This window comes from Oncorhynchus clarkii, chromosome 2 (genome assembly GCF_045791955.1).
Source record: "Oncorhynchus clarkii lewisi isolate Uvic-CL-2024 chromosome 2, UVic_Ocla_1.0, whole genome shotgun sequence".
NCBI lineage: Eukaryota > Metazoa > Chordata > Actinopteri > Salmoniformes > Salmonidae > Oncorhynchus > Oncorhynchus clarkii.
The window spans coordinates 35,725,689-35,752,525 of record NC_092148.1 but is presented as its reverse complement, the minus strand read 5'-3'; the positions used below and the strand labels follow the sequence as shown (position 1 = coordinate 35,752,525).

Below are 26,837 nucleotides of genomic sequence, written 5' to 3'. Positions count from 1 at the left end.
TTAGATCTGTTAGTCACAGATACCTTCAAAGAAATGGGCCTCACGGTCTCTTCACGGTATTTCTGTGCATTCAAATTGCCATCGATAAAATGCTATTGTGTTCGTTGTCCGTACCTTATGCCTGCCCATATCATAACCCCACCACCACCATGGGGTACTCTGTTCACAACATTGAAATCAGCAAACCGCTCGCCCACACGAGTTCTACGGTGAGGCCAGTTGGACGTACAGACATTCTCTAAAACTATGTTGGAGGTGACTTAAGGTAGAGAAATTAACATTACATTCTCTGGCACCAGCTCTGGTAGACATTCCTGCAGTCAGCATGCCAATTGCAGGCTCCGTCAAAACTTGAGACGGCATATTTTAGAATGGTCTTTTATAGGCCCCAGCACAAGGGGCACCTGCGTAATGATCATGCTGTTTAATCAGCTTCCCGATATGACACAACTGTCAGGTGGATGGATTATCTTGGCAAAGGAGAAATGCTCACTAACAGGGATGTACACACATTTGTGGGGTTTTTACATGGAAACCAAAAGGGGTTCTACCTGGAACCGAAAGGGTTCTCCAAATGGTTCTCCTAACCCTTTTAGGTTTTTGATAGCACCTTTTTTTTTCTAAGAGTATACCCTGCACATGGAACATTATTGTTGTTGTGTGTGTACACCACTATATTTGTTAAGTTGCAACTGAAATGTACAGTATTCTGCTGTGTGCTCTGCAGGTGACAGTGTCCAATCTAGGGGACGGTTGTGTCACCGACTTTGCGGGGACATCCAGTGCTGCACCCATCGCGGCTGAGATTCTGACCCTTGTCTTGGAGAACAAGTAAGCCTTGGTCCTCCTCTCCCCTCCTGAACCTTACTCAACTGTTGCGTCATTTTCTCCACTATCGGTTTTTAATCTGCATTCCATGCGGTTTAGGTAGTTCACTTTGTATTTATTAGCGGTCTTAGTTTCCCATCTTTATGTCTAAGTTCAAGTAGCTCCCTTTCTCTCTGTGTCTATTTGTGCAAGTGTTTTTTCTCTCTCTCTCTCTCTCTCTCTCTCTCTCTCTCTCTCAAATATAGATGGCTTTATTGGCACCAAGTACAATTTGGAGATATTGCCAAAGCAACATTGTAGTACAGTGTTTCAGTAAATAATGAATAAAGGATAATGAAATACAGTTTATTTCAGTAGTGGGGCGGCAGGTAGCCTAGCAGTTAAGAGCGCTGGACCAGTAAACCCAAAGATCGTTGGTTCGAATCCTCGAGATGACTAGGTGAAAAGTCTGTCCATGTGCCCTTCAGCAAGGCACTTAACCCTAATTGCTCCAGTAAGTCGCTCTGGGTAAGAGTGTTTACTAAAATGTAATAATTATAGTTCATTGTAGTAGTAGTAATAATAATACTACATACTGTATAATCACTACTGTTGTCGTTTTTGGTTGATACATTTCATTTAATAAGATTAACAATGGCTAATAAATGAATAACAAAATGTGCATGGTTACACTATGTATTGCTTGTACATTATCTACAATGTAAAAACTTCAGGGAATTCATGTTCGTGGGGTGTCCCTCAGGCTATGGCAATCATATACATACCTGGCAGTAATAAAGTCGGAAAAAAAAGAAACCTCCCTTTATCAGGACCCTGTCTTTCAAAGATCATTTGTAAAAATCCAAATAACTTAACAGATCTTCATTGTAAAGGGTTTAAAAACTCTGTTTCCCGTGCTTGTTCAAAACAATCCATGAACATGCACCTGCGGAACGGTGCATGTTCCAGCTTACAGACACAGTTATGAAAACGTAGGACACTATAGAGGCCGTTCTACTGACTCTGAAAAACACCAAAAGAAAGATGCCCAGGGTCCCTGCTCATCGGCGTGAACGTGCCTTAGGCATGCTGCAAGGAGGCATGAGGACTGCAGATGTGGCCAGGGCAATAAATTGCAATGTCTGTACTGTGAGATGCCTTAGACAGCACTACAGGGAGACAGGACGGACAGTTAATAGTCCTCGCAGTGGCAGACCACGTGTAACAACACCTGCACATGATCGGTACACCCAAACATCACACCCGCCGGACAGGTACAGGATGGTAACAACAACTGCCCGAGTTACACCAGGAATGCACAATCCCTCCATCAGTGCTCAGACTGTCCGCAATAGGTTAAGAGAGGCTGGACTGAGGGCTTGTTGACCTGTTGTAAGGCAGGTCCTCACCAGACATCACCGGCAACAACGTCGCCTATGGGCACAAACCCACAGTTGCTGGACGAAACAGGACTGGCGAAAAGTGCTCTTTACTGACGAGTCGCGGTTTTGACTCACCTGGGGTGATGGTCGGATTTGCGTTTATCGTCAAAGGAATGAACGTTACACCGAGGCCTGTACTCTGGAGGGTTAAGCCTGGCTCACAGTTCATCCCAAAAGTGTTTGGTGGGGTTGAGTCAGGGATCTGTGCAGGCCAGTCAAATTCTTCCACACCATTTCTGTATGGACCTCACTTTGTGCACTGGGGCATTGTCATGCTGTAACAGGAAAGGGCCTTCCCCAACTATTGCCACAAAGTTGGAAGCACAGGATCGTCTAGAATGTCATTGTATGCTGTAGCTTTAAGATTTTCCTTCACTGACACTAAGGGGGCTAGCCCGACCATGAAAAACAGCCCCAGACCATTATTCCTCCTCCACCAAACTGTATAGTTAGCACTATGCATTCGGGCAGGTAGCGTTCTCCTGGCATCCGCCAAACCCAGATTTGTCCGTCGGAGTGCCTGGTGGTAAAGCTTGATTCATCATTCTGTGCTTTTCCACTGCTTCCACAGAATCCAATGGCGGCAAGCTTTACACCACTCCAGCCGAATCTTGTCATTGCGCATGGTGATCTTAGGCTTGTGTGCAGATGATCGGCCATGGAAACCCATTGTGCTGACGTTGTTTTCAGAGGCAGTTTGAACTCGGTATTGAGTGTTGCAACAGCAGACAGACGATTTGTGCATGCTAGGTGCTTCAGCACTCAGCTGTCCCATTCTGTGAGCTTGTATGGCCTACCACTTTGCGGCTGAGCCGTTGTTGCTCCTAGATGTTTCCACTTCACAATAACATCACTTACAGTTGACCGGGGCAACTCTAGCAAGGCAGAAATTTGATGAACTGACTAGTTGGAAAGGTGGCATCCGATGATGGTGCCACATTGAAAGTCACAGAGCTCTTCAGTAACGCCATTCTACTGCCAATGTTTGTCTATGGAGATTGCATGGCTGTGTGCTTGATTTTATACAGCTGTCAGCAATGGGTGTGGCTGAAATAGCCAAATCCATCAATTTGAAGGGGTGTCCATATACTTTGTGTATATATATATAGTGTATTTCCTCATTTCCTGATCTCTCTCTCTCGCTCTCTCTCTCTCTCTCTCTCTCTCACTCTTTCTGCACTGCATTGGTGTGTGGACTTGGGCCCTAGTCGTGATTGTAGCTCTGTAACTTTGTAGCTGTCCGTGGCGACTGCCTGCTGCCGTTCCTCAGTGTTATTGATGAGCCTGGGGCAGGGCTTTACCGCTCCACCTGTCATGCCACGCCGGCCCAGTCTCGCCCGCTTGGCTATAAAATGGACCGGAGGTCCCCTGGGGGAGTTGCACTCCCAGGACATTACTGGTTAAGGGCTTGTATGACCTGCACCACACAGCCTATTCTATATATCACATCACAGGGCTGATATTTCCCTCACGTCTTAATGGAGCTGAGCAGAGCACATGCACTGACACACACACACACACACACACACACATTAGTACTGTCATAACACCCACAACTTCACAAACAGAGTACAAAAAAAGGGGACAAAAAAAACAATGAAAATAATTATCTCTGTCTACTCTCCAACCCTTTTCACCTGGTTCAATGTGTCTCCAAATCTCTTTTCCAGTTTTACCTTAGTCCCTCTATGTAAATATCACATACTTCATTCCATCCTTTCATCAGTTTTACAGCTTTTTAATATTCTGTACGTCTGTACCAATCTTTTAACATTCTCAACACCATTTTGCCTACTTTGCCTCGTCACTAATTCTCTCAACCTCTGTTCATTCCCTCCATCTTCAGTCCACCTTTTATCATCCCTCTCTTTTACCCGCTCCCGACAATCATCCCTCTCTTTTACCCGCTCCCGACAATCATCCCTCTCTTATACCCGCTCCCGACAATCATCCCTCTCTTTTACCCGCTCCCGACAATCATCCCTCTCTTTTACCCGCTCCCGACAATCATCCCTCTCTTTTACCCGCTCCCGACAATCATCCCTCTCTTTTACCCGCTCCCGACAATCATCCCTCTCTTTTACCCGCTCCCGACAATCATCCCTCTCTTTTACCCGCTGAAGACAATCATCCCTTTCTTTTACCCGCTCCCGACAATCATCCCTCTCTTTTACCCGCTCCCGACAATCATCCCTCTCTTTTACCCGCTCCCGACAATCATCCCTCTCTTTTACCCGCTCCCGACAATCATCCCTCTCTTTTACCCGCTCCCGACAATCATCCCTCTCTTTTACCCGCTCCCGACAATCATCCCTCTCTTTTACCCGCTCCCGACACTCTTAGAGTCTGTCTGTACCACTCTAGTCTCCCATCACCAATGACAACCCCACGCTCTACCCTTACATTTACTGTATTCTATTATAACTGTATTTAACCAGACAAGTCAGTTGAGAACCAGTTCCTATTTACAATGATGGCCTGGCCAGTGGTGAGACTAAAGCATCTCCCGTCACTCTGTCTGTGTGTGAGTATGTGGTGTGACTCTGTGGTCAGGTTATTAATGGAAGATGGTGTGTGAGAGATGATTCCTCATTAACCCCGGTGGCCAGTGCTCAGCCAGGGGTCAGCCAGCCCCGCTCTGGGAAAGGTCCCGTATTCAGACACATGAGCGCAAACAAATGATCTTTTAATTTGCTCCAATCACAGACCGGTGTAAGTGAACTGACAGTTCTCTCTCTCTACCTCTCTCTCGTTCTCTCTCCACCTCTCCACCTCCACCCCACTTTTTCACCCTCTCTTTCTTTCTCCCCCTTCCTCTGTCTGTTCCAACCCTGTTTCTTTTTTTGTCTGTCTCCTCTCTTCCGCTCTGCGTTGTCCATCTTCACCTGTCTGTCTATCTGTCTGAGCCACTGAGAGCAGGATAGCAGGGTGCTCAATAGGGTTGATGTAGTGTGTAATCAGCTAGGGTTCTCAGTGGGGACAGCACCCTCTAATTGGTCTCAACTCAAACACTCCCTGAGACACAAACTGATGATTGGGGTATTATGTGTGGTTTGCGTATTATCAGGGCCTTACATGCAACGGTCCCTGGACCTCACCCACAACCTCAGAAACACACTAAAAGACAGGATCTTCATCATCTCTGCTCTGCTCTCCCTGCTCTGTCTTCGTTTTGCCCCTATTAATCCTCCCAGAAATGGGAGCCAGAGTCATAGGAACTCTCCACGTTTGGCCATAATCTTTTAATGTGGCGTACTTTAAGCCTAAGTGAGCCCATTTGGAGTGACTGTGCGCAGACTAGGATTCTCCCTATCTGTTATCTGCAGTGTTACTAATGGTTTTATCAATTAGGCCTCGTCCAATAACTGCATGCCTGTGATCTCCTTTAAATACAACCAGTGCAGTGCTGATTTGTGTAGTTAATGAGTGTGTGGATGTGTGTCGGACTGTGTGTTGATGTGTGTAAGTGACTGTATGTAGTCTCACTCTCTCTCTCTTTCCTCTCTCTCTTTCCTCTCTCTCTCTTTCCTCTCCCCCCCCCCCCCTCTCTCTCTCTCTTTTTCACCTCTCTCTCTGACTCTCTCTTCTCTCTCTTTCCTGTAATGTCTGATGTGCTTCTTCAGAAGATCCTAATGCGATGTGTACCCTTGCTGAATATACGTTTGCTTCCTAAAATGAGATAGTCAAGTCCAGGCTAGAGTGCCGTGTTCTAACGGATCATATCCTTCTGAGTGAAAAGCATCACACTTATCACACAGATATACCCCTCAGTCATTGCTCAAAATAGGAAATATTGATCACTGTATTTATTGTATGTGTGCTTTGCGTAAGTCTATATATATATCAGCACTTTTATCCCTTTCTTTCCCTTAACCTCTGTACTTACCCTAGTTTTAATTGTTTCCCTTCCACTCTTTTCCTCCCTGTAGACTCCCCAGTGAAGAAATAAAATAGTTTATTGTTGATTTGCTCTGTCTTCATGTAAATGATTTAACAGGGACAATTTTATTCCTGTGGGTCCTGACCTTGTCCCTCTCTCGCTCTCTCTTCCTATCTCTCTCGTCATCGCTCAATCCCTCTCTTGCTCTCTACCTCTACCTCTCTCTCTCTCTCTCTCTCTCTCTCTCTCTCTCTCTCTCTCTCTCTCTCTCTCTCTCTCTCTCTCTCTCTGCATAGCCTCCCCCTGTAGGCTGGACACTCCGTCCTTGTGGCTCTCCCCCCTTCTCCCCCTCCCCACCCCATCCTCCCCACTCTCCCCCTGCCCAGACCCTGTGTGTGTGATAAATTATTCGTGGGCATGCTCCGAGGGCCCAGGGCTGCTCATTCCTACACACAGAGGGGCCGCATTGATCCGGCCTGTGGTTCAACTTAATTGGAAACACAGTTATACCTACTAGCTAGAGACACACTCGAAAACATATACACACACACTCACTCAGAACAAACACACACACATATGCATACGCACAAGTATACACAGCACCAGCAATATACTCCAGCATGCACACACAGATTCACACGAAACATCTTCCTCTATTAGCGGGCAAAAAATAAACACAGAACATTCGCTTGGAAATAGCTCTTACAGATATCAAACACTCACAGCTCCTATACTCGCCAGCATGCACACATGCACACACAGACACACACGTAAACACACACGCGCGCAGGCCTGCACACACTCACCACGCGCGCGCGCACACAAACACACACACACACACACAGAGATGCACGCACGCACACCCTACACCGTTAAACATGCATGCTATTCCTAACCAGCAGCAGTAAAGAGGAGTAACAGTACACAGTGGAGTAATAAGAAGGCCAGGGTTATTGATCTGTCCAGCACACTGACTATCATACAGCTAATAGATTACATCAAACGCATCAGAGCAGTCAATGAGGAGTGATCCTATTAACTGGGGATTTGTAAACAGTTGTGTGTTCGCTCACTCAGACGTCTGCCCAGGGTTTGGGACGGTCTGTGGGGCTTGGCAAGTGGACAGAGGGTGGCTGCTATGGGGGGTTTTGGGGCATATTTAGTAGTTCTGTCTCTGGCTGTCCTGGGTAAAATGCCAGGAGGTACTCTGAGCTTTCTGAGGCTGTTTCTGCTGTGGCCCAAACCCTGCTCATGCCTGTAGGGGGAAAACAGAGATGTGGTGCCAAAACAGAGAGAAGGAAAGAGAGAGAGAGGGAGAAAGAAAGAGGGAGAGAGAGAAAGAGAAAGAAAGAGGGAGCGAGAGGGAGAAAACAGACCAACAAATAGACAGAGAGAAATTAAATCAGGTTCCCAGCCAATAGTGTGTTTTTAAGAGCAAAATGCCCTTTTCCAAATAAATAGATCTGTGTCACTGTGTGCTAAGAGACAGAGAAACCCGCGCCAGGGTTCAATAATTAATTCCCGAGTCGAGGGTTTTGGAGAGGCGCTGATTGGGCTGATTTTTTAAATTCTGTTATGATACAAAGGAGGCCGTTTGAAGTAATTTGTCCCAGAGAGAGCAGCTTGGAATACCATACAGGCTTTGATTTAGCAAAGCAAATGTAATTTAGTTGGCTTTATGCAAACCAGTCGGGGCCGGGGGGGGGGGGCTTCTCTGATTTCACCGGAGGGGTGGGGGGTGGAGGGGGTGCACGCTAACCGAATCACGCCACAGCACTGCCTATATTTACTACAGAACATACACACACACACACACACACACACTGTGAGCAGCAGTTCAAAAGTACAAAGCCCAGCTCCCCACTCTGGATCCCTTTGAAATCAAAGCTTAAAATAATTGATTGTGCTGTGCTTTCCTTTAAAAAAATATAAAAAAATTGGGATATTTTCTATTATTAGTGGTATTACTCCTATGGTGTACCGTAGCACTCGCCGGTTGCACTTGCCGGTTGCCAGTTTTTTGTTTGTTTTGTTGTCTATTGTAAAGGAAAGCTTTTTGAAAGCATTCCCCGCCCCCTATATGAGACTGAAATGATATTTCCTGCCCATAGATGACGTCTTCCAGCACCACAAATGGGTGACGCATTACGGATGCTCTTATATTAACCATGGCCTTGGGATTGTCATATGACTGTAAGTCGCTCTGGAGAAGAGTGTTGGACATAGTACAGTGTAGCTACAAGCTGATCGTGTTATGTAAAGGACATCAAGTGTCACAGTATGTGAGCTTGACACAGCGTCGCCACAACCGCATTAACTACCTTGAATCAATCTTTGTTGCGCTTTTGCGTAGCAAAACAGGACAGCTTCTCTTCTGGCTGTCGAAGCCGACACCGGTGCTACTTAGCCCGACAACTTTATGTTGGAAATGGGTGGTCAACACGGTTTTTACGTTCCGTTCAAGTCTATTTTCTTAGCCAGCAATAATGAGGATAAAGGGAGAAAACCCAATTTCCTTTATGTTTTTTTATATCCTGAGAAGGGCTCTCCTTGACGACCCTTTGGTCTTTTGTTAGAGAAAACGGAGCTCATATCCTCCAGCTCTCTGTGCAGTTTAAAGGTCTTAATTGGATTCCATTAGTATATTGCGTGACATGACACTTGAGTCTGCTGTATTAGAATACCCTGCTCGGGATTAAAAGTATCCTCCATTCATTCTGTCCGCCAGCCCCTTTGTTAACGTCGCCAATATACTTTGTTGAATTCATAGTTTTCGCCAAATTTATTAAGCTTGAAATTACTTAAACAGATGATTTTACTTGTAGAGGACATGCAGTAATGGACACAATGGCAGGCCCAAATCATGTGCACTTATTCATGTGTGTGTCCCCTTTCTATGCTAAGCAAAATATACATGTGTTTCATACCAAATCGTGTATAGCCTACGTGTGTTTTTGTGTATGTTCAACTCCCTCTAGATTTCATCATAAGGGAATATCAGGAGTGTCACAAAGGAATGGATGCTTATTGCTGTGGTTTGATGCAGTGTACAAATACACAAATTGTACGTTCATGTATTTGATGATATTCGTCTTTATCTTCCCAGTCCTGACTTGACATGGAGGGATGTGCAGCATCTGATCGCCATGACAGCCAAGGTCCCCGACCCCAAAGAGCCAGGATGGAGTGTCAACGGAGCAGGGTACCACATCCACGACAGATACTAGTTACACACACGGTGTAAACACACCACACACATCATATATTCCACATATACTGCACTGTAGCCAGTGTTGGGATTAGTTACTTGGGGAAGGTAATGTATTACATATTACTCATTGCGTTTAACAAAAGTAACATGTTACTTAACAATATTACTTTGTGTGGAAATTAATGCGCTATATTACTTTGTGTTACTTTCCTGATAGTTTGTTTGATTATCGGGGGGAGTAAGGCGAGCTACTTACTAACTCAGGTTTGATAACTGGTTTCTCTTTTCATCTGTGGCACTGCTTTCCTGTGCTACTCTGAAAGTGCTGCTTAATTATCCATATATGCTGTAAGCCAAAGATCTGTACAGATTTACTATCTTTTCAGTCAAAGTCTTTCTCTAGAGCCTCCAGTTCTGGTTATAGAGCGCACGAACATGGACCCATAGAGACGTATAGATGACACACTTGCCACTATCACAGAAGCAATCAATGGCAAAGAGCAGAGGTTTATCCTCTAGACGTTTTCATGGAGGTAGCTGTCATGACATTTCTCTAAACAGCCTTTCTCCGCTCGCTTGCGAGAACTAAATTAAGTTGAGATCGGATCATGGAAACGCGCCCAGTAGAGATAGGATTCTGAAAGTAACGCATGCATTAGTTGACAAAGTAACTGTAACAATATTACCCAATATTAAAAAAGAACGCTACTTTACTCCGTTACTCATACAAGTAATCTGATTACGTAACATGTTACTTTTGTAACACATTACCCCCAACACATTACCCCCAAGCCTACAAACAGCGCACATACCATTGACATATCATGAACATGATTTGACGCATGCACACACACACACACAGAAACACACACACACATACGAACTAGGGACACATGTTACATACACCACACACCTATGGAAAACACACATGCTACAGCCAAACAGTCCCACAGACAACACCTGTACCCTACACAACACATCCTACACTACAGACAACATATATATATATACCGCAGATACTACACAATGCTACTGATATTACACCCACATTGTAAAACAGACACCCGTTTATGACTTGGGAATAAATTATTTTGGCAGGGCAGAAGTAGCGTTGTTAGTGTCACCATTCATGTGTCTGACGGGTGTGTCTGAGCTTGTATAGATGCTATGATTTACTGCACCGAGCAGGGCTCAGGAAAATGAAAGCCCTCTCTCCTAATGTGGGGCGGCAGGTAGCCTTAGTGGTTAGAGCGTTGGGCCAGTAACCGAAAGGTTGCAAGATTGAATCCCCGAGCTGACAAGGTCAAAAATCTGTCGTTCTGCCCCTGAACAAGGCAGTTAACCCACTGTTCCTAGGCCGTCGTTGAAAATAAGAACTGACCTGCCTAGTTTAAAAAAAAAAAAATGAGTGAGGCTTTAAGCGGCAGACTCCCTACAGATGTCATATAAATGCTTTTACAACGCCTTTACAACGCCTTTACAACGCCTTTACAATGTCAGCCGGGCAATGGCATTGCAGCAATCAGTCTAGAGTATTTTTGCTCTCTCTCCTCATCTCTCTCTCTCTCTCGAAATCTCTCTCCCCCTTCTCCCCTCTGTTCTTATCTCAGTCACTCTCTCCCCCTTCTCCCCTCTGTTCTTATCTCAGTCACTCTCTCCCCCTTCTCCCCTCTGTTCTTATCTCAGTCACTCTCTCCCCCTTCTCCCCTCTGTTCTTATCTCAGTCACTCTCTCCCCCTTCTCCCCTCTGTTCTTATCTCAGTCACTCTCTCCCCCTTCTCCCCTCTGTTCTTATCTCAGTCACTCTCTCCCCCTTCTCCCCTCTGTTCTTATCTCAGTCACTCTCTCCCGTCATCTCTGTACTTTATCTTTCCTTCTATCTGTCTTTTTTGTCTCCGCCTCGATACTGTTTCTTTCTCTCTCTCCTTCCTTCCTCTCTCTTTCTTTTGGTCTAATCCTCCTCTCGCTCTCTCTCTCGGCGACATGTAGTAAAACAGATTATAACCCGCCTGTTTCTCTGAGAAGAATAGATTCATTAGATTATAATGATTCATCACATCACAATGCAGTTGTTGTTGAAATACATCAATTTGGGTGATGTGGCTGAGGACGGGTAATGCCCTGATCACATTGTTGCTCTGTTCTCAGTAATTACAACTAATGGTTCATTGCGGGGATAAAGACCGCCGGAGCAGTGCATGGGTTTAGGGTCACTTAACATGGGTACAGTTGTTAGGAGATGGGGATAAAATACAACATATCTTTAGATTAGGCTAAGAGGAGATATCGTGTTGCAGTAGAAATTAGGGGAGAGTGTGATGATGCTGGCTATTGCCTCGTTCACGTAAACATGTTTCTCTTCAGGTCAAGAACAGTTTTATTCTACGAAGGTAAAGTATATGAAAGCTGATTGAAAAACATGGTTCACAAAGCAGAAACAACACCACAAATTCACACGACACATTAAAGATGGCAACTGTAGGAGTATTCGCAAAGAGGTTCAGGTGTAAGGAAGTCCGTTGGGTAGGGAGTGGGATCTGGGATGGGTTTTTCCCCTCTGGTTCTCTGAGGATCGGTTTACTTTTCAGGAACGGTTGCCGGGGTTATAGCTGAGTTATAGCTGTGTCGGGAGGTGTATTTCTGTGCATGATATATGTGTATGTGTTGTGTACGAGTCGTGTACGCGTAGTTTGTGGTTTAGTTTAACAAGGTAGGCTAAAGGTTTCATTGGGGACATGTGTGTACTGTATTGAGGACAGATGGCTGTTGTGATAGGAGCAACTGCATGGCTTCTAGGGCTGCGATGGAATAGTTGTTTCACAGGAGGTTGATGTAGAGGAGAAAGGGGGGCGAGTGTATACCCAGAATTCCATCTGTGTGACCTCCATATAGACTACGGAGCTTTAGAAACACTGATGTCGTAGACCGACCCCCAGCTCCCATCGCCACGGCGACAATAAACATGTCAGCCGCCACACGCCAGCGCAATCTGCAATCAGATTTATTGTGCATGAAATATGGCAGCGCTTTTATTGGTCTAAAGGCTTGTCACTCATCATTTATTGTCTGTTGCTAGGCCTGCTGGGATGTCAGTGAGTTGCCTGCCCCCTCTGGAGCAAGAGAGAGAAAGCGAGGGAGAGAGAGGAAGCGGAAAAGGAGGCGCAGAGTGAGCGAGGCAGAAGGAGAGAGAAGGGGGCAGAGATTGGAAGAAGGGAGGGGGAAGAAATAGAGAGAGTGATGGAGCTGGAGAAAAAGAGCAAAAAATAACATGGATCCATCCTGTTTCATTGTGAAATGGGTTTATCATGTTGACAGAGTAACAGTGTCAGTGCAAGCCCAGGTCCATACAAATGAAGCTGCTCTGGCACCCCCTCATACAGCTTTGTATTCCTTTGAACACTGACACCTATTGATCATGTAGTTGACAGTGGAAAAATGTATCTCTGGTTAGTATCTTCACTTGAAGTGTCTGACCCAGAAATAGCAAGTCGGGGTGTGTCAGCACTTGGGGAAGATATAGTCCAAAGCACTGCACGTCCAAACAGGCTTCATTTCCTTTAATCTCTGGATAGAAAAGGTAAAACTATTGTAATTACATCGTGGAAGATTGGATGGAAAATAATTGAGAGAAAAGATCAAAGAAATGGTGCCGTCCCTGCAAAGACAAAGTGAATATCAAGGAGAATGAGCAGCGAAATAGTATTCAAAATATAAAAAAAGAAAGAAAAAAATGAGAAGATTCCAATCCCCCTTTTTGAAAAATGATGCTCCGCTCATGGAGAACTATTAGAATGTTTACATTTGCGGCATTTTGTTCCATATCAAAATAATTAATTGCCTCCGTTTTCAAATTAAAAGTACATTACAATGCAATTAAGGATGCAAATGAGTCTAGGCCTGTCGCATACAGCCAGAGAAAGTGAGAGACGGAAATAGAGAGAGAATGTGGTGATGCATGAGAGTTGGTGTGCATTTTTGTGTATTAGTGGTAATGTATCTTTGTGTGTGTCCATGTGTGTGTCCATGTGTGTCCATGTGTGTGTCCATGTGTGTGTCCATGTGTGTGCATTTGTTTGTGTGTGCATTTTTATGTGCGTGTGTGTGTTTACGTGTGTCTTGCATTTTCTGTGTGTGTGTGTGTGTGTGTGTGTGTGTGTGTGTGTGTGTGCATTTGTGTTGTATGCTAATGCGTGCATTTGTGTGAGTGTGTGTGTGTCTTTGAACGAAGAGGATCATTGAATTGTGTCCTCTTACAACTACAGGGTAATCAGGTCACTCTTCCCATAGTAACTAATGGACCCTAGGATGGTACATATCTCTTACACACACACTAAGATCTTCCTTGTTTTGTATCTTATAACCAGGCATACACATCAATACAAAACACACACAACACAGCACACCGCAAAACACCCCTCTCTGTCTTCCCTCGCTCCCTCGGGCTGTGACCTCCAAGCCAGCGTTTCATGAAAGATTTCTCCATCCCTGCCGAACTGTGGACCGTAAAAACATCATTTTGCCATAACGTTCCCTCTTTGGAGAGAAAACAGATATAAAAGTATATAGCGTGTGGTTTACTGCGGCCCCTTCACCCATCCTGGCAGAGGCACCGGCTGATGGATGCTCCATATCGCCCACCTTTTAATTGCTCGTAAATTTTTGATCCAGGGGAAACGCCACGTTCTCCTTGTCCCCTCGGCGACATGGGTGACAGAGCAGCTGGAGAGGGACAGGGCGGGGGGACTGGGAGGTGTGTGTGTGTGGGAGGGGGGGGGGCTATAAAAGACCCTGACACAGACAGAAGAACCATGCTGACAACAGAACAGGAATATCTAGGATAGAGGACAGGATGCAGACCATAGAAACACTGTCAACAGTTTGAACATGAGAATAAAAAGTTCAAGCTGTGTCTTATATGTTGATTTATTGACAGGTACTTTGAGTATCAAGTCTCATTTAATTCAACCTGAGAATAATGTTTCATTGTGTGTGTGGGTTGGTCTGGGCCTGTATTGCAAGGAGCTTGTGTACAACTGACACTCATGTCATTTGGACACACTTTTAAGGGGGTTACGGGCTGGAAGGTTGCCTTACCACAACATAAAACAGATTTTCTTGCTGTAGCTTGGTTATTTTGAAACGAAACTCCTGATGTTTGCGCAAATTGCCTGCCTCAGAAACCTAAGAGAATTATACGAGAAGCTTGGTTGAAAACTTAACACGGAGAGTTCTTTAAGTACTGAAATATAGTCTGCTAAATTTGCATACTCACAGGCCGTTGTGGTAAAGTAGTCCTTTAAGTGCCTTCACAGTGTTGACAGTAATGGATGAAAGTGAGCAGTTTGATAAATGACATCAGAATTCACATCTCTGTGACTGGTGGGTCCCCGAGTGGAACGGATGTGCATATGGTCTTGTTTTGTTGTGAATTATGTTGAGGTGATTATACAGATACAGTACATCCAGAAGTACTTAGGTTTGCTTGACCATTTCCTGTAGTGTAAAGAAAAACATGCGGTATTGATATAATTGTGAGTGGGGGGTAATCAGAGGTAAAGGTGATTATTAAAACGTCCTATAGAAGGGGAGTATCTAAATCAATGACAAATAGGAAATGTGAAGCTTTAATGTGAAATCATGCAAATATCTATACAATTACATCACAATTTGGAAGAATCTGAAATGATCAGGTCTAATGGTATTTGATACACCTTGTGTGTATTGGCTCAATGTAAATGTGTGCCACCTCATCACTGTGCTAGTACAGTTTACTAGAGACTGCATATGAGATTTCCGGGGGACTCCTCTGTACCAGACTAGCTTGTTCTTTGAAGGAAACAATTAAATTCTCTCTCACCTCCCTCCCTCCCCTCCCTCCCTCCCCACTCCCTGTTCTCTGTTCTGCTCTCTGTCCTCCCTGCTGTCCGCCCTGCTGTGTGAGTGTTCTTGGCCAGTCTCATTAGTTAGTGTTCCACTAGGTGGGTCTGTCTATAGTGATCTCTCCTCACATTGATTCTGATCCCTCTACACCCAGCAGCAGCCCAGGATGGCCAAAACACACATTGATATTCCACAGGTCACTGTCTAGGGCCAGGGGTTAGAGGTCAGAGGGCACTCTGTATGGCTCACGCTCATCTTTTCAGGCTCATCAATGTTTAGGAGCAAGTACAGGGGAGGGGGACGATTGAATCACACACACGTACTAACAAAAACATACTGTGGGTTGGAACCGATGTAGGGAATAGAACCAAAAGCAGGAAAATAAGGTCATTTTTTGAGGAATGGAAACAGATCTGGATAATCTCTAGTGGACCATATTTTTATATATTCCTAATATCTAGGATATAATTATGTAATTCAGGGAAGTTCTGATGCTAGTAAAAGACTAAACACATTTCATGTCATGTCATGATGTTCGATGCTTCAGGCCAAGCCCCCTACACGTCCACCCCACTCTCTCGCTCTCTACCCACCTGTGACATTTCAGTTGTATATCATTTAGGTTTCAACCCCATATACATACACACCTGCATGGACGCACACACATACTGTACACACACTTCCACTCCACCGACACACAATGGCCAGGGCTTGTTCTGCTGGGCACAGAGGGAGAGAGATGGGTTACCATGATCAACCTCGCCAGCATCACCCCCAATTACTCATTCTCTTAAAGGCCTATTAAAACATAATTGCCCAGCGATTTACATCCAAGTTAATGTGGCCCAGGGTAATGTATTATTTTCCATAAGCCTTTTTCTTTTGTGTTGGCCAGAAAAGGAGAGAGAGACTGTCATTTCCTGAGTCATGAGGAAAAGGCATGTTGGCAGCCGAGTGTAATTGTTTAAAACCCCCTCGCAGACACCTTCCAGTCTCCCCCTTTTAATCCTCGTTATCACTCTCATTAGCCCGAGGTCAAAGGTCACCCAGCGCCCCAGAAACACAAACACAGGCACCGTGGAGGGGCGGGAGAGTGGGGTCCTTCTCCTATCCGTACTCTCTACTGCAGCTCCACCGAGGATGCATCTTCCACCCCTGCTTAGGGCTTAGGATGTGTGTTGGAGGCTAGTTGAGCCACCTCACCTCTGCTTGTGATCTGTCTGCAGGAATCAGGACCTTGTTTTCCCCCCAGTGTCCCTCTCTAATTGAAGCTAATAATGATCAATTTAAGTAATTAAGTGCTTTGCCTGCTTGGATGAGGGCTGACTGGTGAATGCATTTGCAGAGCAGGGCTGCACTTGTCTACCTTCCCTGCTGCTACCGGTGGGGCTGTGGATGGAGGATGGAGCTGAGGGTAGGGTTGGAGGTTCCAGGGTCACGTCAATAAGCAGGCTCCCTGCAGCTCCTCTGGCTTACATGCACTGCTTGGCCAGGACTCAGCACACACACACGCACACACGCATGTACACACACACACACACACACGCACACGCAAATATACACACATATAGCTATCCATCTCGTGGTGCATGCAGTCGGCTGGGGTGTTGGTGGGAATCTGTTTCATTAGTGCTGCTTCTTTCATCGCCCTGACTGGATCTAGGGATGAGCTGGGGATATCCCATTTATTCACTGGCCCCCACGTCCCTCTCCATATGGCCCCGGAACCTGCCTCTCCCTCCCTGTCCCGTGTTAGTGGAAAGCAATTGTGTGGAATGTGTAAGAATTAAGTGTCCCATCATTCAGAGTAGACATGCAATTAGAAGAGCTTGAACCAGTTTCCAGCAGACAAGCTCCGAATCCTGTCACTATAACTCACACCCAGCTCTTTCTTCCCTGGTTCTCAGGGAGTGGCACATGTGTACGTGGGTACACACGCAAACATGCACGCGTGCACATACGCACGCACACACACACACGAAACACACGCACACTGACACACACAGTGGATGTAAACGGAAACTTTAGCGCCCATATTCACATGCTAAAAGCACACCCACAAGGACATGCAGAAGCCTCCCTTACTGCACTATTGCATTCAAGCATAATGCAGTTCTAGCTGTGTGACAAGAGACGACACATACCTACTGCTGTGGGTGCACAACATTTCTGTTTGCTCACATGGGTATGATGCACCCTCTGCCATTCTTCAGTCAGCTCTTCCATCTCTAGTCTAATACCTCTAAGCTATTGAGCTAACCAGGAATGGCCTCTGCTGTATGCTATCCGTCCTAGACACATTTTTTGCTCAGAATTTCATTGCTGTCGTCGAGCAACTAAGTACAAAATAGTGAATTGCAGACATAGGGAGATAATTGCCGTTCACGCACAAAATTTTGGCAAGCGCCTTTCCCACGAGACCCTGATGAAATGGTGCTTCAGCCCCCCGAAACTGTCATTCTTAATGAAATGGTAATTACTAACACAGCCGAACAGCTGAGGGGCCCGCCAAGCTCAGCTAGCAGGACAAACCCGGCAACACAAACCAGGAGAGACTACAGACACAGAGATAGAAAGATCAGGGAGAGAGAACAGAGAAGAGAAGAGAAAGATACGAGAGACGTGGAGAGAGAGCCCACGAGGAAAACCGAGGGAGAGAAAAAAATACAGACACAGACAGAAATACGGAGGAGGAGAGAGAGAAACAGAGAAAGAGAAAGATACCGATGGAGAGAGAGAGAGCCCAGGGAGGAAAACGGAGTGTGTAGAACAAGAGAAAGGCAGATACAGATACACAAGAGAGAGAAGGCAAAAAATAGCTTGTTTAAGAGTTGTGTTGTAATTGTGAAACTGCAACACACCCTGTACTGTAGATTGGGAGGTGTCTCCACAGTAGCGTTACTCATTAATAAGCCTTGCTGTTTTCGGAGTGTGGCTGTCGATGCGAGGGAGGGGAGCGTTCGTTAAAAGGGGCCACGCAGCCCCGATAATTGATTGCTTTGTAAGTGAACGTGCCTTTAACCTTTGGGAGGTCAGGCCCGGTCAGATGCCATCAGTCCCGGAGGTTTGAACCGCCTCCAGCCATTTGTCTTGTGCCGCTCCATTGTCTGTGGAGCCGATTTGTCGAGCGTGAGATGCTTTAGGTGTTTAGATTACAGGCGGAGTGGGAGAAGAAAAAAAAAGTGCCACCCCAAACAAAGGGCTCTGCTGGGATCTCCCACTGATCTGCGCGGGCAGGGAGCCAACAACCCAGGGTGCTGAAACTGAAGGGGCCCTGCCTGAAACAGAGCCACATAGAACCACAATGGAGGCTGAAGCACACAGCCCAGTGTGGGCCTTGAAACCCAGCCAGCACGAAGCCTGAATGGGAGCCAATGTGAGGTTTGAACCGCTGCCAGAATGGTGACATGAGATAGAGCCAGAATGGTGCCTTGAGACTGAGCTAGAATGGCAATTTGAGACTGCAGGCTTTGGATGTTGCTGCTCTTTTACACAGGGAAACTGGGGTCCCGGGTTGGAGCGGTGAATACTGGAGGTCTTTAAACCACCCTGCTACCCTCCCAGGTATTTAGAGCTGTCATTCATTATGTTTGTAGAGGCAGGCTGCACTGAGGTGATTTATCATAAAGATTATCAGGGCCTCTGGCCATCGCGTCACTCACACACCGACATACACACACACACACACATACATACACACACGCAGGCAAGCAGCCCACCTATAGGACACCACACAGACAAGGTCACACGCACTGCTACACTCTGACTGGTGTCTCTACGGTCTCTACGATTTATAGATACCGCCACAACTCAGCGTGGTCTATAAAATCCAGATGAATATGGAGAATCCATGGTCTCAGGGCAGAGTCTGAGCTCTCCCTTGACGACTTGTAAAACCGGCCCAGAGGCGGCTCTACCCTGCTAACTCTCATGGCCAGCCTGATAGATGTATTAATTATGGAGACCTTTTTCTTCTTGCTTTTTTGTACATCTTCTCCAAGCCAATTACTCTGAGCCTCTGAACTGTATGTGTTTTGCTACAGAGAGGCAAGGTAATTAAAGATATGGTTCATTCAATCCCACTTTTAATAGAACGATCGTTTAATGTAATAATATATGAGTGGATCCAAAATAATATAATTTCCTATGAATGAAAGAATCTATAGGTGTAATTGTTAATTAATTAGTGAGGGAGACAGGAAGGAGAAGTCCTGTGTGTGTGTGTGTGTGTGTGTGTGTGTGTGTGTGTGTGTGTGTGTGTGTGTGTGTGTGTGTGTGTGTGTGTGTGTGTGTGTGTGTGTGTGTGTGTGTGTGTGTGTGTGTGTGTGTGTGTGCGTGTGTGTGCGCATGCATGGGTGCTCATGCATGGGTGGGCGTATGGATGCTTGTGCATGTGTATATGTGCATCGTGTGTGATATGCTGGCTTTCTTGTTGATTAGGAGGCTTAATGAGCAGCAGGAGTATGAGAATGGGGGCCAGTGTGGTGATGTGATTTTGACCTCTGACCCTGATTCCTGATTGGGTGTTTATATTGAATTAGACGGTGTTGGATAAACACAGAGACGATCCAATTTCTATCCTTAATACAGTCAACTTTATCAGCTAGTCTTCTTTCTTCACATTGGATGTGACTGAATTTAAATGTGGCTTCTGACCTAAGAAATATATGTTCTTGCTTGTGTACCCAAAGTATTTGATTGATGGGTCAGTAAATAAAGTGGGCTGAGTAGGGGAAGGGAAAGGGGATACCTAGTCAGTTGCACAACTGAATGCATTCAACCGAAATGTGTCTTCAGCATTTAGCCCAACCCCTCTGAGTGTGTGTGTGTGTGTGTGTGTGTGTGTGTGTGTGTGTGTGTGTGTGTGTGTGTGTGTGTGTGTGTGTGTGTGTGTGTGTGTGTGTGTGTGTGTGTGTGTGTGTCACATCAACAGGGCTACAGTGGAGAGGGTCAAAAGTTTAATGTTCCTCTGAGTGCACATCACTGAGGATCTGAAATGGTCCCTCCACACCAACACCCTGGCGAAGAAGGTGCAACAGCTTCTCTTCAACCTCAGGAGGCTGAGGATATTTGGCGTGGCCCCTAAGACTACAGATGCACCATTGAGAGCATTCTGTTGGGCTGTTTCACCACCTGGTACGGCAACTGCATCGACCGCAACCGCAGAGCTCTCCAGAGGGGGGTGCAGTCAGCCTAATGCATCCTTGGGGGCACACTGCCTGCCCTCCAGGTCATCTACAGCACCCGGTGTCACAGGCCAAAGAAATAATCAAGGATCTCAGCCACTCGGTCCACGGCCTGCTTACCCTGCTACCATCTAGCAGGTGGAGACAGTACAGGTGCATCAAATCTGGGACCGCAATAATAATAAAAACAGCTTCTCCAGACTGTTTAACAGCCATCACTAGCCGGCCCCACCCAGTACCCTGCCCTGCACCTTAGACCCTGTTGCTAGCCGGCTACCACCCGGTACCCTGCCCTGCACCTTAGACCCTGTTGCTAGCCGGCTACCACCCGGTACCATGCCCTGCACCTTAGACCCTGTTGCTAGCCGGCTACCACCCGGTACCCTGCCCTGCACCTTAGACCCTGTTGCTAGCCGGCTACCACCCGGTACCCTGCCCTGCACCTTAGACCCTGTTGCTAGCCGGCTACCACCCGGTACCCTGCCCTGCACCTTAGACACTGTTGCTAGCCGGCTACCATCCGGTACACAACCCTGCACCTTAGACACTGTTGCTAGCCAGCTACCACCCGGTACACAACCCTGCACCTTAGACACTGTTGCTAGCTGGCTACCACCCGGTACACAACCCTGCACCTTAGACACTGTTGCTAGCCGGCTACCACCCGGTACACAACCCTGCACCTTAGACCCTGTTGCTAGCCGGCTACCACCCGGTACCCTGCCCTGCACCTTAGACACTGTTGCTAGCCGGCTACCACCCGGTACACAACCCTGCACCTTAGACACTGTTGCTAGCCGGCTACCACCCGGTACACAACCCTGCACCTTAGAGGCTGCTGCCCTATGTACATAGAGTCATTGAACACTGGTCACTTTAATCATGTTTACACATCGTATGTAGCTACTGCTGTACATACTGTTTGTATTTAAAGACTGTAATCTCGATTTATCTCGTTCTAATATTTCTACTACCATACATAGCGTTTTAGTTACACTGTTTATACACATTGCATATTTATTTATTTATATACTATAGCTCACTATAGACAAAGCTAACTCTAATATATCTACTGCTGTACATATCATTCTTAGTATATATTGTGTACATATCGTGTGTATATATGTATAGATTGCATTTGGATTACTGTTACAGTGCTACTTGGGTTGTTCTTTGGATGCGTTCCTACATTTCTTGATTTTGACATTTTATTTAAAACGTTAAATAGTTGTATTATTTGTGTACTTGTTTGACATTTTACTGCATTGTTAAAAGCTAGCAACATAAGTATTTTACTGCACCCGCTATAACATCTGCTAAACTGTTTACACGACCAATAAACTTTGATTTGATTTTGATTTGTGTCTGACACACAGCTGTGCCCAGAGGGACAGGGGAAGTGGAGCGCTGCACTTCCTGCGGGAGGGGGGGGGGGCTTTCTCTCGGCGGGGGTGTGCAGCAGGCGTGCGGACAGCGTCTGCACCCCCAACCCACCCCACCCCCACAGCGCTGCGGGCGAGAGGAACCCCGTGCTCTCCACCCCCACTAATGTATAATTCATGCTAAGTTGCAATTTTTATGTTTTGCTAGAGGGAGAGAAAAATACAAGAAATTTCAAAATAAGGTGGCCTGTTTTTTTTCCCCAATCCAGAGTTAATTTGCGATATCACACAATTAGTCGACACAGAATCTGAGGATATATGGCTGCCCTAGAGTTCCACCAGTAATAACCAAGGGAGCAAAATTCACCCAATAACTTTGTCCCGAGTGTTTCAAGTCCCTAAAAGTGCCTGATGGAGAGAGTTGCTAACAAGAGTATATGATTCTCTATATGGACTAATGAACCCCAAATGCCCCATGGTAAAAAAAAACTCCATATCAGACCAATGACTGTGGGTATCAGACACTTTAATAAACTAAAAAGGAGAGATTCAACTATGTTTGATGCTCATGTACTACACGATAGATGACAGATGTGTTCTAATCTATGGTATCAAGGACTAGTTACTTTGCTCAGCAACAAAAACAAACAAAAAACTCTTGGGACCTTGAACGGAATCTTCTGCCAAGTTTTTGGCACTATTCTCACTCACGAGGGCCCCAGCCTTCCGAGGGACCGGGGTTTGGTGTGCATCCAACAAAAGCGTCCCCCCAGAGTTTCATCTTCAAACCCACTTTGAATTTGTGTTTGAATTAACACTCAGGCGACAAATCAAAATATGTTGAACGCTAAGAATGAGGTCACCTGCTATTGATCCTTAAAATGTTCCTAGATAAGTCTCCTTGTGTAAAGGGATGTTTACACTGTTGTTTCTTTGAGCGATAGGCCCAGTGATGGACGGTCATTTTGCTGCCCTCTCTTTCTCTCTCTCTCTCTCTCTCTCTCTCTGAAGAGACTGTACCAGGGCCTGTGCCAAACCCATAATTTTCTCCTGCCAGATATTTCATTAAACTTTTAACTCTTTGCAAGGTAATTCACTTGACATTTCAGGAGAATGGTTTTAACACTACTTATTGTTGCCTCTGCAATTGACTGTCAGATGGACACTTGTCTAATAAATCTCCAAAAGCCATTTAAAGGAAACCTAAAAGGGGTGTCAAATGCTGTGAAAACCATCAATATTTCAGTCCAATAAATTGTATTGTGTCTCACAATTAACATTTAAAACCAACAAAGGAGGAAAGTGTTTTATGGCAAGGCCTTGCGCTGTGTAGGTCCCAGTGGCACCGATTTAATTAAGACCTCTTGTCTTAATTACTTAATAAGCCTAATTAGGAACATTTCTGGAGAGAGGTATTTGGCTGTAAGTGAGATGAAAATCGGTGGAATTTCCATTTGTCCATTTGTTATTTCGTTTAAGTCCAAAGTTAATCAAATCAATGTATGTGTGTTGTTGTACAGCTCGGGGAGATGCTTGATCACTGTGGGATTTGTCAGGACCTCCAATCCTGCATTAAACACATACTGCTGTGAATCATGATACATACGGATAAAAAAAAAACATAATAATCTAGGCTAATAGCTTGTAAAACCACAGAAAGAGTCTGTGCAGCAGTCGGATCAAGCATATAATACTGCCGGTGTTTTGTCATTGTTACCTGCCATACATAGACAGATGTGTGGAGGAGAGGGGGTGAGAGGAGGGTGAGGAGTGGCGGCTCGCCGTGTCACTGCGGCGATAAGCAGGGGCCGAACCCACCAATCACATGGTCTGCCGCTGGCACATTCCTGGCCACTTAATTAGGGGTTGTTGGTACCACAGAAGGTGTCACCAACCTTTTCACTGGGAGAACAGATGGTGTCCTTTTTCTGAGGTCCTGCCAATGCCCCACTCTCCCGCGCTCCTGGGAAAATGACCTAACTCAAAGGCAGCTGCTTAGTCCAGCTTGAGTGATTCTTTAGTGACACTTCTATTGAGGACTTAGCAGTGCGTACCACTGCAGAGAGGGGGGGGGGGGGGGGGGGCAAGAGGACTGTATACCTTACCAGTCATTAGTTCTGTGTTTCTACAATGTTGTGATATATGGAGTTAAATTAGGCTCACAAATCCATGTTTCTTAGACACCGACTGCAGAAGGAAAGTGAGGGTCGGACCTCAAAAGTGCGTGACGAGTTCACATTCTGCGTGTGGAATCACCTCCCCCCATCACAACCAGATGGTGTGAATGTCAACAGAGAATGGTCCTGTCCTGGGTAGGACTGTCTGGGGAACAAAAAATGAAAGGGTTCCTCGACAGTTACAAAGAGGGGCCATGGAGAGACTGTGAGGGGAGAGGCCTGAGTCCTAATAGATAAAAAAATAACAGGAGAGTTGTGAGAGGGCAGAACTTGCCACTGGGGAGTGAAAGGAGATGCAGAGAATCTGAGGCTGCAGATTGGTCTGGAAGGGTTCTGGAGGGGGTCAGGGTTTTAACATGCCCCGTGCTGGGTGGACAGAAGATGGCCTGTCACTCATTCGTCAGCTTGACTCAGACTGGGGAACCAGAGGGGTTGAATAGAGCGTATGGGACCATACAGCGCAGGCAGAATCACAGGGTCACATGACTGTTTTGTTATTGGAGGCTGGGGATATCTAGTTTGCCTGCATATGGTATATCTGTTGATTTTTATATACATTTTGCACTTTGTAAGTTTAGTTTTAATGTTAGCTCTTGGGATTTTTCTTTTGCATTCATACCCTTTCGTTTAAGACTTGTGAAAGAAATGCAAATGGTTATACAATAGGAATAATGTTTGTTTGTTTTGCTGCTGATTTAATCATTTATTTCAAGAAAGGTGAAAATGCATGTATATAAAATTTGGCATAAGTGAAAATGTATGGTATGAAAAACACATTTTACTCAGGTTTTATTTTAGAGTCGGGTGATTCTTCCGATGCAGTGTATTATATCCCCCCTGTTAGTCGAGGGATCTCATCTGATGGCAGAGTGGGGAGTTTCACTGGAAATAGACTCAGCTCAGTTCAGCTGTAGCATTTTATTGGCGTGGCAGGACATAAACTATGTCGTTTTCATCATGTTCTATAGTGGGTAAACCTGTTTCCTACTGCTTTTTCTATCAGATATATGTCTGCACAGTTTTATGGTTGTGGAGTTGGGGCCAACCCTGATCGATCTATTGAAGCTTGGGATTTAATAGCTGCACAGCGCCCGGTTCAGGGCAAGGGGGAGGAAGGTATATTTAATCACTAAACAGGAGAAAGGTGACAGGCCCCGGTCGCTAACACTTTCTGTTTTATGAGGGGGAGCAGAAGCACGGCTCACACAGTCACACACTGGGGTGTTAGGACACGATGGATGGAAGACAGGCCTACAATAGCACAATGGGTCTTTGCCATCAATTTTTTTTATCCTGAATTTGACTTGTCATACATCAAAGATTAAACCTGCTAGTTTAAGTTTAACTGTTTAAAAGTACTTGTGTAAATATTGCCCACAGTAAATATTGCCCACAGTATTGAAATGAACCCAAATGATCTTGTCCCAGACGACTACAGTCGCTCCCACTCTCTGGCGCTCGACGTCGCCAGTTTATTCATTATTACACACACCTGCCACCATTGGGACAGTCCCTCCGGTCAGCGTCCTGCGGCTGGAGCCGGGCATCAGGGAGGGGGTATTATCACGTCTACTCCCCCTCTCCGGCACTCGACATTGGCAGTTTATTAATTATTACCCACACCTGCCACCATTGTTACGCGCACCAGTGCTTCATGAGACTCACCTGGACTCCATCACCTTCCTGATTACCTCCCCTATAACTGTCACTCCCTTTGGTTCTTTCCCCAGGCGTTATTGACTCTGTTTCATGTCTGTACGCTGCTCGTGTTTCTTGTTTTATTCTATGTCCTGTTATTTATTGAATTCACTCACTGTACTTGCTTCCTGATTCTTAGCGTACACGTTATAACAGTAGCATGATGAGTTGTGGCAGGTGATTCAGCTGTGGTGATAGTGTGGGATTAGATTCTGTCCATTGAGCCTGTTGTTGCTTTTTGGGGACACAGACGGGGTTCTGTGGTCCCCCCTCAGATAGATAGACAGAGCTGAGAGAGATGTGGGGGTAGAGAGAGAGAAAGATTATTCATTTATTAAATACTTAATATCTATTGCTTTGGCAACCGTAGCAACCATCCATTCATGCCAATAAAGCATTTATTGAATTGAGAGAGTGCAAGAGCGGGGAGATTGGGCAGCAAAATGACGTCAGTCACTGGGCCTATCACTCACTGAACTGACGGAGCGCACATCCCTTTATACAAGGAGACATATCTAGGAAAATGTAAATGATCAATAGAAGGTGACTTTGACTTTTTGTCTCACTAATGAGACCTCCTCATAGAGAGAAAGAGGTCCCCTAACATTTTTGGCACTGGGAGCTTATAGAGCACCATTCACCTGTGCCCTGCCATGCTCTCAGACCCCTCTTCCCCCTGCCACTGATGCCCCTTCACTTCCACTAAGCTTATGATGTGTCTAACGTTGACGCTGAGGGTGTACAGCGCCTTGCCCACCACCTACGCATATTAAAAGTCAGTAAGTCCTCCGGACCTCCCTGCCAGTCCTCATTCTCTCTTGTCTCTTGCAGTGATGGAAATGGTGGTGGAGAGAGAGAGAGAGAGAGAGAGAGAGAGAGAGAGAGGTAGAGAGAGAGAGAGGTAGAGAGAGAGAGAGGTAGAGAGAGAGAGAGGTAGAGAGAGAGAGAGAGGTAGAGAGAGAGAGGTAGAGAGAGAGAGAGAGAGAGAGAGAGGTAAAGAGAGAGAGGTAGAGAGAGAGAGGTAGAGAGAGAGAGAGGCCCGTCATCCAAACTAATGACTTTCACTTATTGCAGATTAATGATGGAGCGATGTTAATTACACTACGAGCTCTTTGTCACCCTCTGAGGTTACCACTGGGAATGTTGTGGGAGCGTTACGGCAGCATTCGGCCTA

The 26,837-nt window shown here is 45.7% G+C and overlaps 1 pseudogene; it reads left to right on the top strand.

Annotated features, from left to right (window-relative positions):
* Window positions 1-26,837, top strand: part of LOC139377300 (PC3-like endoprotease variant B) — a 139,241-nt pseudogene that overhangs the window by 94,085 nt on the left and 18,319 nt on the right.